This window comes from Sceloporus undulatus, chromosome 9, assembly GCF_019175285.1.
Source record: "Sceloporus undulatus isolate JIND9_A2432 ecotype Alabama chromosome 9, SceUnd_v1.1, whole genome shotgun sequence".
In the NCBI taxonomy this organism is placed as follows: domain Eukaryota; kingdom Metazoa; phylum Chordata; class Lepidosauria; order Squamata; family Phrynosomatidae; genus Sceloporus; species Sceloporus undulatus.
The window spans coordinates 17,580,553-17,600,912 of NC_056530.1; the positions used below are offsets into that span (position 1 = coordinate 17,580,553).

Below are 20,360 nucleotides of genomic sequence, written 5' to 3' on the forward strand. Positions count from 1 at the left end.
GTTGCTCAGAGTTGCAAAAATGGCTGTGCTGTAGTCTTTAGGAGGCTTTAACACCACCAACACAACAAATAATTTTTAAGCAACATGGAGCTTTGCACAACTAAGGTAGAACAGGATGATTTGGTTGAGAGGATGTGGCCAGGGTTGAGAAGTTATCTCTATATGTTCATACATATGTGTATGTGTGTATATATGTATGTGTATGTGCTTTCAATTCGCCTGTCAAGTTATGGTGACCCCTTTAATCTCAGAGTTTTCTTCAGCAAGGTATATCCAGAGGTGGCTTTGTCAGTTCCTTCCTCTGAAATATAGCCTACAGTGCCTGACAGTCTTTGGCAATCTCTCATACAAGTGCTAACCATGGCTGACATTGCTTAGCTTTCAAGATTAGATAGGATCTGGTGCCCTTATGGTGTTTAGACCATACATATACACACAGTGGGCCCTTGGTATCTGCTGTGTTTTGGTTCCAGGATGCCCTGTGGATATCAAAATCAGTGGATGCTCAAGTCCCATTAAATACAATATAAAGTAAAATGGTGTCTCATATAAAATTGTGAAATCAAGGTTTACTGTTTAGAATTTACATATTTTGGAATATTTTCAATCTGTGAATGCTTGAATCAGTGGATAAAAATCCATGGATATGGAGGGATGACTGTATTCCATGACTGTAGTCATGAACTGAATGGATACATCTTTCTCCCTTTCACCAGAAATGCAAAACGATGTCGATATATACATATACGCATATACACCCACACCAGAGAGGGACAGATCATTATGTTGACTCTTTAGGTGTCACAGTGCTCCACTTTGAACCTTTCCCTCATGTTATAATTGTTGTCCATTACCTCCCATGCCATAGATTTCTGCATTTATCCAGCAGCTTTTGGATGGCATTCCTGCCCAATCCCATCAAAATAACTGTCATTAGACCTTCTTTTCTGTCCCTGAGGAACAGGCTGGCTCATCACAGCAAGAGTCAAGGGACACAACACTGCCACAGCCTTGCTGATGAATGAGACACAGGAGGCAATGATGGTCTCTTTGATGTCCATGAGGGGGTATCAGCCCTCCTTTTCCCCAGAAGGGATTAAGGCTGGTAATAAACAAGCTGCTTGTCCCCTTTGCAATGCAAAAACGCAGTATCTCCAGAAAGAAAGCTTCACAAGGAGACACAGGGCATTTATAACTAGGACTCTTAGCACTGAAGTTTTGCAGCTAGCACCTAAGTTAACTAGTGCGTTTGTGTGTGTGCCTTTGACTTCAAGTCACTTGTCAGTTTAAGGTGATCCCATGAGTTTTGTAAGTTTTTCTTAGGCAACTGATGCTCAGAGGCCTACTAAATCTGGTATTCCTCTACAGTTTCCCATGAAGTACTAGAGGGACCAGGGATTGGAAATCTGTAAGACACCCCACAGCCAGCAAGGCCAAAGGAATGAGATGATGGGAGTTGTAATCCAATCACATCTGCAGGTTCTTCACTATGTTCTAACTGGACCACAATACAGGAAGCTGCCTCACTTGCTCACTTGCTACCTGAACTGGTCCTTTTAGCACATGATGTCAGAGTCTGAACCGGGGCATTGCTGCACACAAAGGCTTAACTCTGTTCCTGCACTACGTTCCTTCCAAGGACAGAGAGATCTGAGGAAAGAAAGCTGGTTGCATCCTTATTTCCTTTAGACCAAGCCTGGTCAAGCTATTTTGCTGTCTTGGATGAAGACAAACTGTATTCAATCACTCAGGACCTACTACAGCATTCTCCCTTTCTTCTGAGTGAATGGGCCTGTGCTTGCCCCACCTGATGGACTAGAAGGGGCCACCATTGGGACATCTCCACCACAATTACCTGTGGCTCCCGCAAAGATCCTATTTTCCTAAGGGGAGGGGATGGGGTGATTTGCTTTTGGAGATTTCCCAAGTAGTCTGGAGGCCCCAGAATTCTGCTATCCTAAAGAACCATCCTGGAAATACGGTTGGGTTGGCTCATGGGAACTGGAAACTATTCAGTGGAAGAGAGGCTGACCTTTCATAAAAGGAGCAGACAGTCCTAAGTAAACTATTGGCAAGCATTGCCAGCAGCTGATACTGAGATTTCAGCAGAGTCTGAAAGATGCTTTCATCAGCAGGAAAGAAACAGCAAAGGCTGGAAAACTTAGCTGGGAGCAGTACTCTCAGCTTCAGCTTTGGAAAAACTCTCCCTTGAGAAACACAAGAGGAACCCTTGTTCAAACTCTACAGATGCTTTTTTTGTGACTGCAATTGACCTTACCTTTCAGGAGTGTCTTACTGGTGGTCTTGCCTGATGATGGTTCCAGCATCGAGTTTGCCAAACTGTGCTTGAAGGGAGAGGGGAATCTGGAACAACAACAAAAGCAAGCTGAATCAGATCCAATAATTCTTCGAGGCAGGAGGGCAAATTGTCCACCTTGAAACAACAGCAACAGCTGGATACACAGCCTCCCTTTGGCACTAATGCTTCCACTGCTGGCTACTGAAGGAGACAGGATGCTTGGGCTTCATGGATGCAGCAGTGAGGGATGTCCAAGTCTAGGTGGATGATCTGATGGTCCACTTCCGTTTTGGTCTTGTCCTGGGACAACTGCTTGTATGACCTTCCAAGAAATCTCAACAAGACCATCTGTAGTTGGAATCTGGGCAAAGCAGGCAAGGATTCTCAGGCACGCGAGTGTTAGTGGGTGCCCGACTATGTTAGCTCTGCATTTCTGCAAGCAAAGCCCACACAAAAATTCCAACGGCTGTGTGTGTGCGCATTGGGGGGGGGGTGAGGGTGGGGAGAATATGTGTGTGAGAGAGAGAATGAGAGAGAGAGAAAGAGAGAAGACAGGCTGCTGCTGATGCTGAAGGAGTGGGGGGTATGCCTTGCTTTGTACATTGGTTGCTTTTCACACAGCACATCACTCTTCCTCTCTCGTGGGTGGATGTGATTGAGGCCAGGCCCTGTTGTGTGTTCCCCTAGGAGATCCTTAATTCTCACCCACCAGCCTTGTCTTCTCCTATATCATTTTCCAGCAAACAGCGAAAGACATGTTGTATTGATGCCAGATAATTTCTGCAAAACAGGTGCTCTTCCATTGAGCTCCGATCCATTCCCAGAGCTTAGAAAAGTTATTTCCCCCCTTCTTACAGCTCCTAGATTCCCTCCAGCCAGAACTGGTACCTTGTTTGAAGTTGTAGTCTGAAAAGGGTTTTTTGTTTTTTCCTCCTGATGCTCAGTAAATACTAAGCTGCCTTTATTTTGCTGTCCTTATGTTATCATTCAGCAGGCAGATGTCTTTGCAAAAGGCACCAGAAGCAACTGATTTCATTCAAGTACTCACCTGGTCATCATAAGTGACAAACAATTGCAAGTAGGTGAGGAAGTGAGCTGGCAGCACAAATTCAGGTGCTCCTTCCCCTTCTCTATGCATAGCATAGAAAACAAGGGGGCTGACAGGGGACAGATGCCCTATTCTTCACACTCACCATAAAAAAAGAGGGCTGCTTGAGGGGGAGGCCATGAGGTGAGGTGAGCTCTTCCATCCCTCCTCTTCCAGTTCCCAGCATAGTAGCAACATTTTGCAGACTAGTAACTTCTGAGACTGTGACCATACAGTCAGCTCTCCTTATCCACAGATTTTTTAATCCACGGATTCAAGCATCCACAGCTGAAAATATTTTTAAAATATACAAATTCCCATAGGCAAACCTTGATTTTGCCCTTTTATATAAGGGATACCATTTTACTATGCCATTATATTTAATGGGATTTGAGCATCCATGGATTTTGGTATCCACGGGGGGGCCTGGAACCAACCCCCAGTGGATACCAAGGACCCACTGTATTTACAAGGCTGATGAACACAATACTTCTCTTCCTTGAAGTTTTATCCCTTTCAACAGGCACTCTGGAGTGTTCATCTTGATTCAAGCCACTACTAAGAGCATGATAAATCAGACGTATCATACAGTCTTTTGCACTTGTGGGGCTTTTCTCACTATACAGTTGTAGTGCTATGACTCCACTTTAACTGTTTTGTCTGCATCCTATGGATTCCCAGGGTTTGTAGTTTGAGGAGGTACTAAAGCTCTCTGGCTGAGAACTATAACTTGCCCTTAGACTGCCAACTCCAGGATTCCACAGGATGCCGCCTGGTATTAAAAGTGGAATCACAGTAATATGGTTGTCTAATATAAAAGGGTCCCATTCATTTGTATACATGTGAACTAGAGACTAGTGCAAAGGTGGGGAAAGGGTGGTCCTGAAACCATTTTGGGGCAGAGATTTTGTTTTGTTTTGTCCCCCCCCCATTTCGGGCAGTCCATGTGACCCAAGGAGACTGGGGAGGAGGAGAAAATTTGCAGCTGGAAACATTTTCCCAGGCTCAGCCTAATGCTTGTGTACACAAATGCATGCATAGAGATACAAATGCCAGTCTGCCAGTTCTGTTTCAACCCCCCAACCACCCCACCCCATAGCCACCTAGTCAGAGAATCAATGCTGTTTTGGTTGCCACAATCCTTCCATTCTGAGTATACCCAGATCCAATTAGCATAATGAGAGAAACCAGTTTTGGAAGCCTGGACAAGATAATCTGTTACAAAGCCAATGAACACAGCATCCAGAAGGGCGCAAAGACAGAGCTTTCGTCTATGAATCACCACATATTGCCTATGCGTCCTGCATGCAGGTAGTGCTCCTTTGCAGATAAATGGTGTTACATATATGCATGAGAGTATCCCTGCTTTTTTTTTTTGTCTGCAAAATGTCAGAAGGTACAGGGCTCTATTTTCAGATGCAGAACAACCGTCAACGGCTCTTGGTTAGAACAAATGAGAACATCAACAAAATGTTGCAGCATGGAGCATGCCCTGTTTAGGCTTTCTGGCAATTCTCACTCCCTCGCCTTTCCAACCCAATACAAAGCCAGAATTTCTGCAGCCACTGAGAATATCCAGTTCATGTTGGCCATTTCTGGGATCTCTCTCAAATGATTATTTCCCCTTTAAAAAGTCTCTTTTTCACTTCTATAAACTTCCCACAAACCTGCCAACACCTCCCACGTGTGTGTGCGCTTGCATGTGTGGTGCCATAAGGGTGACAAAAGCAATGGCACTCAGAATCTGAAGACTGGAAAGAGAAGCTATATGTGCTCCACAACCCAACAAATTCTTGTAGCATATTCTTTGAACTAGTGGCCAGTAGCCATGCTGGCTGAAAGGTATAGCCTATGGCAAGGAATGCTGGGAGTTGCAGCTTGACAAAATATGGAGGACCATACAATTCCCACCCCTTGAATATATTATTATGATATGATACAGTGGCTATGCGGAACCTCCATGTTTAGATGCACTGGGCTGGGGAGGGAGACAGGAGAGAGAAGACTGAAAGAAGTAGAAGAAAAGGAGCCTTGAAATTGTCTCTGGAATGAATAGCTAGCCAAACAGGCCACCTGGCTCCAGTCTCCTCAGATGTGGTGAGATGGAGTGGATCTCTACTTGTGTTATAGTAATTATTTGAAGGGGTGTCTAAGTCAAATTTGGTTGAAAGGTAGACCCATAAAAAGCTTTGGAGAGCTCTTCCACATTCAGCACTGGACAGCAGGCTGAGCTGCAGGGACCCAGCTTTAGGTCACCTGGGTCACCAGCTTCCCATGTTGCGAGATGTATGTACCTGTATATGGTGAGATGTATGTACTGGAAACCATGCCCTATGAAGAGAGACTTGGGAAGCTAGGTATGTTTAGCCTGAAGAAGAGAAGTTTAAGAGGTGATATGATAGCACTGTTTAAATATCTGAAGGAGTGTCATGTTGAGGATGGAGCAAGCTTGTTTTCTGCTGCTCCAGAGAATAGGACTTGGAGTAATGGATTCAAACTAGAGGAAAAGAGGTTCCACCTCAACGTTCGGAAGAACCTCCTGACAGTAAGAGCTGTTCAGCACCTTGGAAAATGATGGAACCTCCTCCTTTGGAGGCTTTTAAACAGAGGTTGGATGGCCATCTGCTGGGGGTGCGTTGACTGTGTATTCCTGCATGGCAGGGGGCTGGATGGCCCTTGAGGTCTCTTCTAACTCTATGATTCCATGACTCTATGACTCTACCTCTTTTTGGTTCTTTCCCAGGGTGCATTTGTCCAACTAAATTAGCACCTGCACATTTTAGGCCAACCTCCTTTCTTTTGACAACAAGTAGAAACCCACTGTAGCAATGGGCAGGAGAAAATTCACTGGGGTCTAGCAGTTAAGGTCCAGAGTTTCCAAGGTGTGGGGCATGTTGGATTGATGTGCACAGAAACCACATCCTCTTCAGATGAGTCCCCCTCAGATGGAGCTTTTCTTACTGGGAGGAATTCCTGGCACGCCCAGGGACACATTCTTTGCACATTTTCCCCCACTCCAGCATGCAAGCATACCTCCCAACATCCCCTGCAGAAAACACAGGGAGCCACAAAAGCTCCCTGTTTATTTCACCCTCACCCCACGCACACACTTGCAAACCACCAGAACACGCACAGCCTGGAAATCTGCACAGTGGAATCCCACTCATTCGAAACAGGCAAACTCTTATGTTTGTCCCTCACTTTTGTGCAAGGTTCAAAAATGTTTGTATGTTGGTCCTTCATTTTTTGGCTCAGAGTGCCCTTCTCTCCATAGTGCAAGGTTCTCCTCTTTCTATAGAGATACTATTTGCAGCACATGGGATTCAACCGCCCAGCACTGCGCTCTTGGTATCATTGCTCTCAAATGAATAGATTTCTCCCCTCTTCACCATAATGGCTCCTTTGGCAATGGAGTGCAGCCATTTTGGGGCCAGAGTTCAGCAGCAACCTGAATAGCTCTGCCGCAACAACATACAATTATCTGGTGCAGAGGCTGAAATCAAAGCAGCCCCAGTTTGGGAGAGATGTTTACAGCATCTCAGCAGACATATGTGAAGTGCTCTCGTTTTATTTATATCCTGCCTTTCTTCCAAACTGGCGGACAGAAAGTTCCAAAACAGATGCCCAACCAGGCATCACGCTTGAACCAGAGCCAATGATAGCTGCAGTTCTGACAACAGTGTGGCGAATCCACTTTGGGTTTCTGTTTGAAATGTAAAGGCACTATATAACATACTCACCTCACTTGGTGGCTACAGTTCTGCATCTTTAATAGCTCTTTTAATGTTCAGACTAAAACCTGCAACAGATCCATCTCCCCACTAACCCAGCAGCCACCTACCACTACTGGCTGAACCTGTTTAGCTTCAGTAGTATTACTGGACAAGCCATACACCCCCCCCCCCCCCCCAACAAACAAAAAATCATGGTATGGATAACTGTCCTAAGGCCAGAATACAGAAGCTGCCTTAATCTAGGCTATATTTCAGAGGAAGGAACTGGCAAAACCACCTGTGAGTATTCCTTGTCTAAGAAAACCCTAAAAATTCATGGGGTCACCATAAATCAGCAAGTGATTTGAAGGCATACACACATAGAGACAAAGATATACCACAGTTCAGAAAATGACTTTTTAAAACCAAGGCTCCCAGAATCTTCCAACCAAAACAGCCAGTGGAAAAGTATTTAACATTGAAAGCTCTGATATACAGAAACACTTATTCAGTAGCATGTTTAAGACTATGGTACTGAGGCTGAAATATCAAGTTCCTTGTTGCCCTCCTGAGTTTATACCTGAATTAAGCTTGGGATTAAGATCACTGATGTTTATGTCAGGAGTCATAGTCTTTTTACTTTTAATCCAACTGCGGTGTTGATATTTGCTTATCATAAATACTGGGCCTTGCCTTTGTGCATAAATGTTAGTGTTTCATGTGGCCACGACAATGGCTGCAACTCAGTCTTAAGTTGAAATATCCTTACAGAGAAGTGTAGCCGTGGCCCAGATGTCTTCCTGAGCTTTTCGGAGGTAGTCATATTCAGCAAACGGGGATGTTTTAATTGCAGTCTCTTTGCACTGAACTCTAAGTCACTGGCATGGATCTGGTCTCCTGTTCCTTCTCCCTGCTTGCAAGCCCCCTGTTGAGATAGATCCTCTGGTGGAATAAAAGAAGAAGCAGGATCCAGCCCTAATTATTAATGAGGATTTTCATCAGCCTGCAGAACATATGGGAAACCTAGCTTCAACTTCCTCCTAGCAGCAGCTCCCTGCCTAGTGCGCCATGCTGTATTGCCATGGTGAATCTGATCATGTAGATTTCACAGCCGAGTAAACAGCCACACACTTGGGCCTGCTTCCTTTCCATGCTCACTTGAGCTTACAGAGATGTGGAGAGATGGATCTGGGGATAAGGGGGAAGCAGACATGCCTCTCAAAAAAAGATGACAACCGAGATGAGGGGGAAACGAAAGCCCTGGAAGTCAGGACATTGCAAACATGCAGCACTTGGGAACAGGGGTGGGGAAATCACTCTCTTTGGCTTTCTTGTGCACCCAGTGTTCTTTTTTTTTTAAACCTTAAGTTTTTTCCATTTATAATGTATGCAGAGATGTGTGAAGTTCAGCGAACTCTTCAAAAATGAACTAAATCTGCTACTGGCTAACTTTGACAGATAGAGCTATTTCCAGCATGGAGAGGACCATATTGCACTTGCCTTATCTATAGGTGTTAAAAGATTAAGAACCTCAGGCGGAGGGATGGAGTGGCAATCACCATTCAGCACAAGCTTTTGGCTTTTCCAGAAGAGGCAAATGCTGCTGGAGGTTGCCGTATTTGTAGCGGTAGTTCCTGGGGTTTTCTCCCCATCTTCTTCTTCTTTTAAATAGACAGGCAACATTATTTACGGCCTGGGCTCTTTACTGACAATTCCTGGCATCCACTGCAACATTTTTGCTATTTGTTGTTGTTCTTATTTGTTGTCAATTTATGGTAACACTATGAATGAATGATGTCCAAGAGCTCCGGTCAATTGCTCTCTTCACGTCTTTCAAACTCAGGGCTGTGGTTTCCTCGACTTAGTCAATCCACCTGTAGTGTGGTCTCCCTCTTTTCCTACTGCCTTCTACTTTATCAAGCATTATAATCTTTTCCAATGAGTCTTATCATCTCCTGATACATCAAAAGTATGACAACCTCAGTTTAATCATTTTTTTTTTCTAGTGAGAGTTCAGGTTTAATTTGCTCTGAGGCTGCATCTACACTACAGAAATAATGCAGCTTGACGCCGCTTTAACTGCCATGGCTCAGTGCTATGGAATCCTTGGATTTGTAGTTTGTTGTCATACCACACTACAACTCCCAGCATTTTACACCACTGGTTTTGCTGGCTAAGGCAGCTGGGAATTGCAACTCAATCTCATCTGGAGGACTGCACAATTCCCATCATTGGTATGTAGTCACTCACATGCACACTGCTGAATGTCTGCCCATCACAGACATTGCAGACATGCTTCAGGCTGCTAAAAAAGGAGCTGGAGCTCCCTTTTCTCCTTTCCTAGCAGGTTAGTAAAAGAAATATCCAAGCTAATAATGCTGGAGGACTTATTTACAATTTTCTGTTAATGCAGCATTGGCTGCATAGCAGGCCAGTGCTACCTATTTTACAGGTAGAAGTGGACAGCTTGTACAGGCATGCCTCAGTTTACAAAGCCCCCGACAAAGAAGCTCCTTTTCATAAAGTATTTTTATGTGCACCCACCCCTCTTTCTTCCTTGTCCTCTGTCTAGCTGGAAGAGTTTTTTAAGTAGCATCAGTACTGTGAGGATGGTGAAGGATGGTAAAGGAAGGATGGAGAAACACAGGCTTTCAGTGTCAGATTGCCAGCAGAACATTTGCAGTAAGCAATGCAATTTGAGCTGAGAAAGAATAGGATTCCACTCTAGGTGATCCTACTGGATAGTTCCAGAGTGGGATGAGGGGAACTTTATCAGATGCTACTGCTCTTGCTAAATTTCTAAGTTCTGGCAGGTCAGGTAGAGAACCCCTGCTGCTTGCAGGTCTATACTAAATCAGCTCAGAAAGCCACTTTTGGTAGGCCAGGGCAGGAAGAAACCCGGTAGGAGGGCTTTGGGAAAAGTAGTAGGGAAAGGCTATAATTCTCTTGGGTAATTACAACTTGTGGACGAGGGAGAAGAAAATTAGTATGGATTGCACTGCAAGTGGAGGTAATTACTCAGTGGGAGAAGGATAAGCAAAGGAGGCAAAACCCAGCAGTTAAATCTTTTCCCTATCCCTTTTCCATCCTGCTGAGAAATGGCTCAGCTGCTGAATTTTTTACTGCTTACTGTGCAGCTGGTTAAGGCGCAGAAGGAAAAGTAAAAAAGATGAGCTTTATGCTATCAGCCAAAGGCTGACTTCACTTTCAGAAAAGTTCTTGGGAGCTGCATGTCAGTGGTGGGGTGGTCAAGCCAAAGGCAAAAGGACAGGACCAACTCTATTTCAAGCAAGTTTGCAATTCTTATTTTCTACCACCTATTGCATTCTTTCCCTTGTTAATGTTGTTTTTTCCTAATTAGAACATGGACTTCACAGTGGAAGGCCAGTTCCACACTGAACCTGCCTTATCCTTGATTTTAAAAACTTACTTTTTTGCTTTGGATTTTGCAGGATCATCCAGAGCACTCTGTAGCAATGCTATGCAGCTCTCTGCACACATGTCCCCACTGTGTCACCTGGTGCCAGCACTGCTGGCGCAAGTCACTCCTCTGTAGTCACAACAAGATGCCTGGTGTCTATTACATGGCTGGGCACCTTGCTGTGATCTCAGAGAGACTGACTTGTACCAGCAGCAAAGGTGCTTTGTAACACAACAGACACACATGTACACATAGTCATTCGGCATCCCGATGGATTGCAAAGGTAATCAGGGAATCTGAGCCAACTCCAGGGCTTCTTAGAGAATTCTGGCTGATGTAGACAAGCCTTGAGAGAAGCAAGACCAATGAAGCCATATCTAGGGGGTACAATAACTATGCAGCAGCAGTGCTGTAGAGTCTAAGGATTGGCTTTTTAAATGAGGCAGCCAACGACTGCTGTTGTTCCTCTCTTCGGGAAGACTTGGCAGGATACTGAGCAGTAAATACGCCCACCAGGATGAATCTTTGCGTCAGATCATTAATCACCCAGGATCTTCAAAGAGTGTCTCAGCTGCCTAATTTGCTTTTGTCAATGTCCCATGCATCCCCTATAGTAAGGGGGAGAGCAAGGGTCCCTATTGATATTCGCTGGCTCTGGAACCCCTAATTTCTCTACAGAAAACAACGGCAAAGGATGCCCTTCAAAGCACTGTTTATTCTCGAATCACATCCCACACAACCCCTGTACTTTTAAATATGGAAAATGGCGGCTGCATCCTGTTCAGCAGTTAAGAGATCATAAACTGGATTTGCAATCACAGAAATAGTAAAAGAGTTCTCATACCTGGGCTCAAGTATTGATCAGAATGGGGACTGTAGTCAAGAAACCAGAAGAGGACTAAGAATATGGAGGGCAGCTATGAAAGAATTAGAAAAGATCCTAAACAGCAAAGATACAACTGAGTACGAAAGGCCGAATTGTACAAGCAATTGTATTTCCTATTACTATATATGGATGCAAGAGTTGGATAGTTAGGATAGTGGATAGGAAGAAAATAAATTCATATAAGATGTGGTATGGGAAAGGAGTGTTAAGGATTCCATGGACTAAATGACAAAATAAATGGGTCCTGGAACACATAAAGGGAGGAATCTTCCTGGAAGCCAAGATGACTAAACTTGAAACTCTAGAGAGGGAATAGGTCCTAAATCACTAGATATCAGGAATTAATCCTGCTGGGAAGCTGCATGCTAAGACTTAAATTGGTTGGTTCCTTTCTATGGTGATTTCATTCACATGTTTTATCAGCCCATTGGGAATGGCTCCTAGAACACATATCAACACTGGAACCACAGCTGTTTTCTTTTCCCAATGGTGCTGAATCTCAGTTTGCAGGACTTGATAGAATGGAAACTATGCAGTTTGCCATCTACATAGAACTGCTGGGAACATAAGCATGAAACAGTTGTCAAAAATGGTGGTATAAAAATCTATGGGACTTTAAGATTTCAACCAACAAACAATTAGGACATCATGTGCCAGATGTATAGTGGTTGAGAAAAAGAAAGTTTGGTTTATAGATGTGGCTTCTCAGGGGACAGCAGAAATAAAGACAAAGAGAGGGAAAAGACAGTAGTAGCAGCTTTCTTGGTGACAGCAAGACCTCTAATATGCAATAGCTGCTTTAGACATCTGGCCTTAACACGCCGTCTTTTGCAGACTGGCCTCAGCTATGTACCTGCCTATGACTTTTCTGATTTCTGTTTGTTGCTCTTCAGAATTCTGAATGGCGTTTCCTAATCAAAATTTCAAAACGCATGCCAATTCTTCTGGGCTTTGCAAACGGAAAGATTTTAATTCCTTGGTCCTTTGTTTGGAGTCCTCACAGAAGGGAAATAATCTCAATCTGTATCCAAGGGAACCATCCTTGTGATTTGGTTGAATGAAAGGAAAGACTAATTGATCTAATCTTCAGTCATCTTCCGTTTACATAGGCTATTAACCCTACATACACCTCAAAAATCTTTGTTCCCTCATATATTTGAACACAGCCATGTAAAGTATTGTGGGATGTTATCTTCTATGGTGACCAGGAGTGCTTTTTGCACAAACTAGTGTACCAACTGTGCCTGTTCCTGGAGATGCCTGATCTGGCTACAGTGATACATGCCTTAGTTATACCCTATTTGGATTGTTGTAATGCAATCAGCTGTTAAGTGGAGATGGTTACATGGATCATACAATTCCCCTACTACAACATCTATGTTGCCTGTCTGTCTATTTCTGGCCACAACTCAAAGTGCTAGCTATGAGCAATACATTTCCAAACAGCTTAGGTCCTGGATGATAGACCATAACTCTTTGTATGAGCCTATCTGGAGTCTAAGGGCCTGAACAGATGGGCCAAAATAAAGCAGCTTTGGGTCACTTTGTTTGGAGGTATGCTGTTTAAATGACACACACATCTTAAGAGGCCAGAAGCTGTGCCAAAGCTGCACTCCATGGAGCGTGGCTTTGGTGTGGCTTCCGGCCACTTAGGGCCCCTGCTTTTAGGTGCCCCAAAACAGATGTAAGTGAGCTAATAAAATCCCTCCTATTAAATATTGGTGGTGCACTGGTGGGTGGCCTCTGAAACCCTGGCATTTTGGGTAACAAAGGTCTCTCATCACTATTGTATGCTAGCAAGCTCCTGTCGGTGAGTTAATCTGACTGGCAAACAAAGAAAATGGGAAATGAATAAACCATGTGAGCATGGGAGATTAATTTACAGCTCAAGCTCTGATATGGATGCAAAAAGTGCCTGATCACATAAGAGATACACATGGTTTTGTGTGTGCCCAAGAGTGTGTTTGCATGTTCGAGAAGACTCGCGCCTGCACGTAGGTATCGGTTCTGGCTGGTACTCCCCTTTCCTGCCTCCAGTATTGGTGTCAAACTTCCCTCCTACAGGCAGCAGCTGTGCCCGCCTACCCTTGGCAAGCAGCCTGTTCATACAGCACCTCCGGCGTAAGGGCCCCGAGCTGACTTTTCAAGGGAGCAGCTTGCAGGAGGAGGAACAGCATTTGACAGTGATGTGGCTGATGACTAGAAGAAGAGGAAAAGATTTCACATGTGCCTGCAAACAGAGAATTAAAGAGCTTTGCTGGTGTCCTCCATTCCCCGTTTTCTTTGTTTGCCAGTTTTTAACTAGTTAAAATTCTCATCAATCCCAATGCCATCCCAATCACTGGACCTGCTCATTTCATGAAGACCGAGTTTAGTTCCACAAAGGAGACCTTTCCCTTCTTTGCCCTCCTCCTCTCTGCTGGATGACAATGGCTTGTGTAGTTAAAAGCAGATTGTGCTCAGTGCAGCACTGGGAAACAGCAGCTCTGAAATGGCACTGCCTGGCAGTGCCACCCCAGCAAAGGTCACAGAACAAAGCTGCTTGTCCCAAGGAAGACTTGGCTGTTCCTTGCAGAGCTGGGGCCCTGTTTGCTTACATCAGGGAGTGACCATGTTGCAGTTCAGCTTTGGAAAAGTTCCTTTTTCAGTTGTTTGATATTGTGTGTCTTAAAGTCGTTTCTGACTTATGGCGACCCTATGGCGAACCTCATGGCAGGTTTCTTCAGAGAGGGTTTACTATTGCCATGCTCTGAGGCTGAGAGAGTGTGACTTGCCCAAGGTGACCCAGTGGATTTCCATGGCTGAACCAGGATTCAAACCCTGGTCTTCAGAGTCATAGTTCAACAGTCAAACCACTGCACCATGCTGGCCCTCATACTTCGTTTTTGGAATTACTACCCAAATCTCCAATTTAATGTCACTAAGTGTGTGGCCATATGGTACAACACTGATGAACTGAAGTATTAAAAAGTGACATTTGCCAAGTTCTGGTTCAGATGCAAGCAGAAGGACCTGGGTTTGTTCTTTTTTAAGACTGAAATCCCAGAGTGGCACCAAGTGGGCCAAACCTCAATTCTGCTTTTAGACTTTCTATCCAAATCCCTTTCCCTACATCTGATTAAAGAAATCTTACTCAGTTAATCAAATGAGTATTAATAGGTTAATTAATTGAGTAAGGCTGCACTCTGGTACCCACTTACCTAGGTGCAAGCCTCACTGAAATTAATGAGACCTACTTCGGAGTACAGACGTATAGGGTTGCATTGTAAACCTGTACAAATAACTATAGTTTTGAAGGGGGAAAAATCCACTCCTGGACTGAAATTGATGCTCCTTCCTCTAAGATGGTGCCTGCCATTGATCCTTATTAAAACTATTCACCTTTTTATTTTGATCAGTGAATCAGAGTTGTTTTTTTAGTTGATCAAAAAAACAAGTTGTTAAATTTGCCGTGTTCGTTTCTAGCCTTTTTAGTTTTTATTCTTAAATAATAGAAGTTGTTGATGACTATTATTATTTCTTAATAATATATTTTAACAATATTTTTATTAATTTTGTAATAGGATACAGTCAGCCCTCTGAATCCACAGATTGGTTTTAAAGAACTGGCACACAGCAAAATGATTTGTTATATTTTCCATATTGTTATGCCTCCTATTGTGGTATTTCTCTATGGAAAACTTAAAGGGACATGTTGAAGTTTTAATGTAGCTCTCAAAGCAATTGAATGCACACTTTGTCACAATTTTGCCAAGCAATACAAGTGAAGAGGAATAGACACTGCTTGGGCTACCTAAGAAGTATCAGGATCCAAGGAAGGCTTTTGATATGCATTCTGTCAATCAATGTGGTTCTTATGGTGTGGAGGATGGAAGAAGATGCCTGCATTTAGAGAACATAGCAGGTATGCTTTGAAGGAGTGATATTGCTCTTATAAGCAGCAACAGTGGTGAGGGATCTGGAAATGAAATCCTACAGTATGAGGAACAAGTGAAAAAGGTGGGTATAACTGAGGACTTGTCTACACCAGTGAAAAACGATGAACTCATCCCAAAGCCATTGTTAGCAGTGCTCATGACATATGGCTACTCCCAAGGAGATAGTGTTAAGGGTTTTGGCCCTTAACCTAACTTTACTCCGAACTAAGGAAAGTCAAGGAAAACCCTGGTATTCCCTGGAAACCTTAGAGTGACCTCAGGTTATTTGGGTGGACATCTGGACTGAGTCCAGTTTGGCCTGATCCATAGCCTACATGCCAAGAGCCATGCCTTTCCCCCTTTTTGTGCTGAGCAGCACAGGTAAGGGAGAGGTCTTTAAGCAGAGGCTGGATGGCCATCTGTTGGGGATGCTTTGATTGAGATTTCCTGCATGGCAGAAAGGGGTTGGAATGAATGACCCTTGTGGTCTCTTCCAACTCTACGATTCTATGATGGCCTGTTTTCTGAGTTGCAGCTACTTCTGCTGCATAAGCAGGAGCTCCATGTAAAACCTGTTCAGAATACCGTCACTTCTGCTGATGTCAGAATGGGGTGCCAATGCAATCGAGGGGTACAGTGACCCCCTCCTTGTTGACCACATGGCAGGGCTCCCTGTTCTGTCCTCAGCAGAAGTGATAGTGCACTGGACATCACAGATTGTTGCTTGGACACTGAGCCTGCTGAAGCAGTGGTGTTTTGAGAAATGGATGCGCATATTTTAATAGTAAGTTGAAGATGTTACATAGCAAAATTATCCAGCATAATGACGATAAACTCAGAAGTACTGTAAACACACACACACACACACAGAGAGAGAGAGAGAGAGAGAGAGAGAGAGAGAGAAACTATGCCATACTGGATGGACTCTATAAAAAGCACATGGGGGGGATAATGAGAATTAGGAATAGATTGCTGGAATTGTGTGTGCCCTTCTGACTAAAACAAAAGTAAACTGCTGCAGCCTCTCTTAAGTTGTATTAATAACTTCTGTCCTCTTGACCATAATCTAGTATTGCTTGGCCACATGTATCCTGGTTTTCATCTGTGAAATGCTGGAGAATATGAGCTGACTCCCAAGTAAATGTGCATGGACAGATGAAGACCCACCAACATTTCACAGATGAAAAGTGGGACATGTGTGGCCAAGCATCATCTGAATGTTACCAAGATGACTAAACTTATTAAGGAGGAAGAAGTCACATGCTATGAGAGGATGCAGCAGTTTGCTTTTGCCTGAATCTACTGGGAAGAGCCCCCTTCTATTCTCCCACTGAGTTCAAATTACTTTTGCGCTTTGAACAGTTTGCAGCAATTGGCGTAAGCTGAGAGCAAATGGTAAGAGGAGAAAGAAACCAGGACATTTTCATAGAGTCCCAGATAGGAAAGGACCTTATGTGATTCAACCTTTGATGCAGGAAATTTATTGTTACTATACAGTTTGGCCAATATTATGAACCAATTATGGAACAGTGCTATATAAACGCTATAACACGTTTTTACTCTAATTTAGCCCAGGTTATGGGAAAAAACCTCACAGAGCAAGAATATAAATATATATTGCTGGCTTGGTGTGAAAGAGCAAAGCTGTTTTCCATCTGGTGCTAAAACTTTCTCTTTGCACTCAGTGCCAATGCTATCCAGAAACTGCAGCTTGTTCAAAGCCACCGTTGCAAACATGCCTTCTTGGTCATATCTTCCTGCTGCCCTCTAATGGATAAAATCACATTTACATCATGCCAAATAGCAGCCTTCCTGAGATAGTCTTCTTGTGCCTTTAACAGATGCAGGCATAGGAGTTTATCACTTGCGGGCTTTTTCAACTTTTTGTTCGGGTTAATCCCAAATGTTGTCTGAAAAACGACCCACAAATGTAGGTTGTTGTCAGTTTCAATTTAGTTTCTGCGTGGGATTTGTCCCATGTGATAAACTCCTAAGAAGAAACAGAACAGGTAATGCCTTTCCTGCCATAGAGGAGTAGTGCTGGGTGCACTGAACTATCAGTCATCTACTGAAACTCTTACAAACTTTGGCATGCTGTCAAAGGTACAAGCGCCTTGTCAAAGAAAAGAAACTTGCCATAGGATGGGCATCCCTAACCTCATGTCCTCCAGTCAGTTGCCCTCCGTTATCTCCAGCCAGCATGACCTGTGCATCTTCTCAATGTCTGTGTCTGCCAGTGTCCAGGTATACAATCCTCTTACCCTAGGTGACCTCTCTCTCTGTTTCCTTCCCATAAAGACACAAACACACACCCTTCCTTAAGAACGAAGCCTTTCCCCACCCAACAGCTTCATTAAAATTTGGTGTACTCAGGTACCAGGTTGGTCCAGAATATTTTGTCCCTTTAGGCTAACCAGCAATGATGCCACACACAGACACACACCCTAAAGTCAGCTTCACTTATTTGGGCACACGAAGCAGAAAAGTCCACAGACAACCACTTTCCAACCCTCACTGTAAAAAGATGAATTAAATAGCTAACCATTTGCCCTTCCATGACGCCAAATCTGCTAACTGAGGCTACTGCTTCAGTCTGTCTAATTTTATGACCAGCTCTGGTCACTATTCTACCAAGTGCATCATTGGCCATATAGGGCTCACTGGCAATAAGGAAGGGGAAAATACGTTTGGGAGTACAAGTCCCATCAAAGACGTAAATACATGTAATCAAATGTATTTTAAAAAGCGGTTCCTCAAAGTAACTTTTCCAAGTTGAAGTTGACTACCAGCTGTGCTTCAACCTACTCCAATATTATCCCAGGAACCATCTAAGGAACTGAATTTCTCAAGATTTATTCCCATTTCCTTCCTGAACTTGAATGGAGAAACAGCTCCAATCTGACATATACAGTTAAGAAGCACATCCTTTCCCCTTTCTTGCCATTGGTCTTCTCTCAAACTCAGAAAAGTTCCTTTTTTGGGAAAGAACTCCCAGCATCCCCCAATATTGGGGGATTCTGGGACTGGCAGTGCCCCAAAAATAACGTTTCCAAGCTCCAAATCTCCTTCCAGAAGCGAATTAAGCACCAAAACGAGAACTCACCTAGAATCCTGGGTGGAATCTTTGCTTCTTCAGCTCAAGCAAATATTGTCCCAGAAAACCAGACGAGACTTTAGACTCAGCCGAAGGTACCAGGATATGCCAGCCTCAGTGGCTGGCTAAAGCCAAGGCAGATCAGCCTGCAGCAAGCAAAAGACAATCCCAGAACAATGGGGCTCCTGTGTGGCCTTCAGTGTAAGGAGCAACAGTGGCGAGAGATGTCAGGATGAAGTGATGCACAGATGTGCCTGACGTGGTGACTGCATTTAAGTATCGATGGAGGGGAGGGTGAAAGGGATAGGGAGTGGGGGAATGAGAAAGAAAAACCCAGAATATGAACTAATTGAGTATAAATGGGGATCTATATAGGGTGGGGATACCATTGTTTTCATCATCAGAGAGATCTTCCATCTTTAATATGGTGTGAGGGACAGAAATCAATGGATTGGACTGATCGGGTAGGTCATCCACGCAACAGCAGAGTGCTGATCTCAGTGTGGAAAACAGTTTTTCCACATTCGACTGTACTTTTTGGAAGTCATGCCAGTATTTCTTTTACATGTTGATCCCATGCAGGAGTCTGAATCCCATGATGACATGGATAGAGGCTGACTATGTGGGCAGAGAACCCGTAACAGTGACACTCGCCTCTTGGGAGGGTGCCAGTTCTGTGGGTTAAGCCCACATGGGGTTTGCATACAGGTGTATTGAGATGAGAGCTGCAAAATGTTATATGTTTGGACTACAACTTTCAGGGATCTGATAGTCAGGATGGAGGATTTCTGCAATCATAGTCCAAAAAAGGAACATTTCCAAGATCTGGTCTATATGGAACCTTGGTTAGAATAGTCACCTCGCTGACATTTTGTCTGCTGATCTCTTGTCATTTATGTGAATATTTTATGGGTTAAAACATTTTATGTTTTAAAAAAATCCTTGGTAATGTAACGTAGAATTAAAAGATATACCATAGCTATATGAGCCTGGAACGCATGTGGAAAGTAGTCTCAAGTCTACGAAAGCTCACGCTACCAACTTCTGCCTTTCAGTGAGTCTCAAAGGCGCTGCAAGATCCCTTTGCATCCAAGTAATGTTGTTGATTGTAACTAGTTAATTTTAATATAGCAAAGTTAATATAACAACTAAGAGTAAATTTATTTCACTGGTGTACCAAGGGACAAATTCTAGTTGTTTTTAAAAGTTACCATTGGCTATGCAGGCACAGGCTGTTGGGAGTTGCAGTGACCACACTGTTTTATTGACGTTTTGTTGGGCTGGTTCAAAACAACTAATGCTACGATACAGTTTGTTAAGACCATCTGAAAAGCCTCATGGAAAGTGAGCAGTGACTGCCTGTAACAATTTCATAATGGAAAGAGGTGTCATGTAAAGAGCAGTGCTATGCAGGTCACTAAATTCAGTGACGCTTGCTTCTGTGCATGTAAAGAGAAGATTGCAGCATGAATGAGCTTTATTATTTATTTGGTTTTAAAACATGTCAGCATATGTGAGGGTTCCTCTCTTAATGAATGGTGGCCATTCACTAGGTATGGGAAAAGGTAAAGGGGTGTCACTTCTAGACAGCTTTGATGATAGTGACTATACTTGCCTTTTTATGCTAGTGGCTTTAAATAGCTTGGGTCTTCAAACCATTCTACCATTACCAGATGCATATTCGGTCAGAGGCCAGAGAGAGACGCATTTTGGAGTGAGACTGGAAAACACCCATAGGGTGGCATCCTGTTTGTGCCATATGCACAAATATGCCTTACCTTACTGCCTGATGGTAGATCTGGCTCTTACAAAATGACATAAGTCTCTGTGATCTTATTGAAATCAGATGCTGGATCCATGCTTGTCCTCTGTGAGTTGTCAGTGGTCAGAGAATTGGAGTGTGACTGTGATGGCCTAATAAGATGGCTAGAATAAAACCTGGT

At 43.6% G+C, this 20,360-nt stretch overlaps 1 protein-coding gene across 6 annotated transcripts in view; it reads right to left on the bottom strand.

The window, feature by feature from the left end:
• Window positions 1-18,621, bottom strand: part of MAG (myelin associated glycoprotein) — a 43,522-nt gene extending 24,901 nt beyond the window's left edge. For 5 of the 6 annotated variants that reach the window (XM_042441115.1, XM_042441114.1, XM_042441113.1 and 2 more), the window contains exon 1: window positions 2,279-2,877. The gene's annotated coding sequence lies outside the window, so the exon portion shown is untranslated. Of the gene's footprint in view, window positions 1-2,278; window positions 2,878-18,426 lie in introns of those variants that run through there. The other variant, XM_042441112.1, reaches the window with a different exon arrangement.
• Window positions 18,622-20,360: the final 1,739 nt, after the last annotated feature.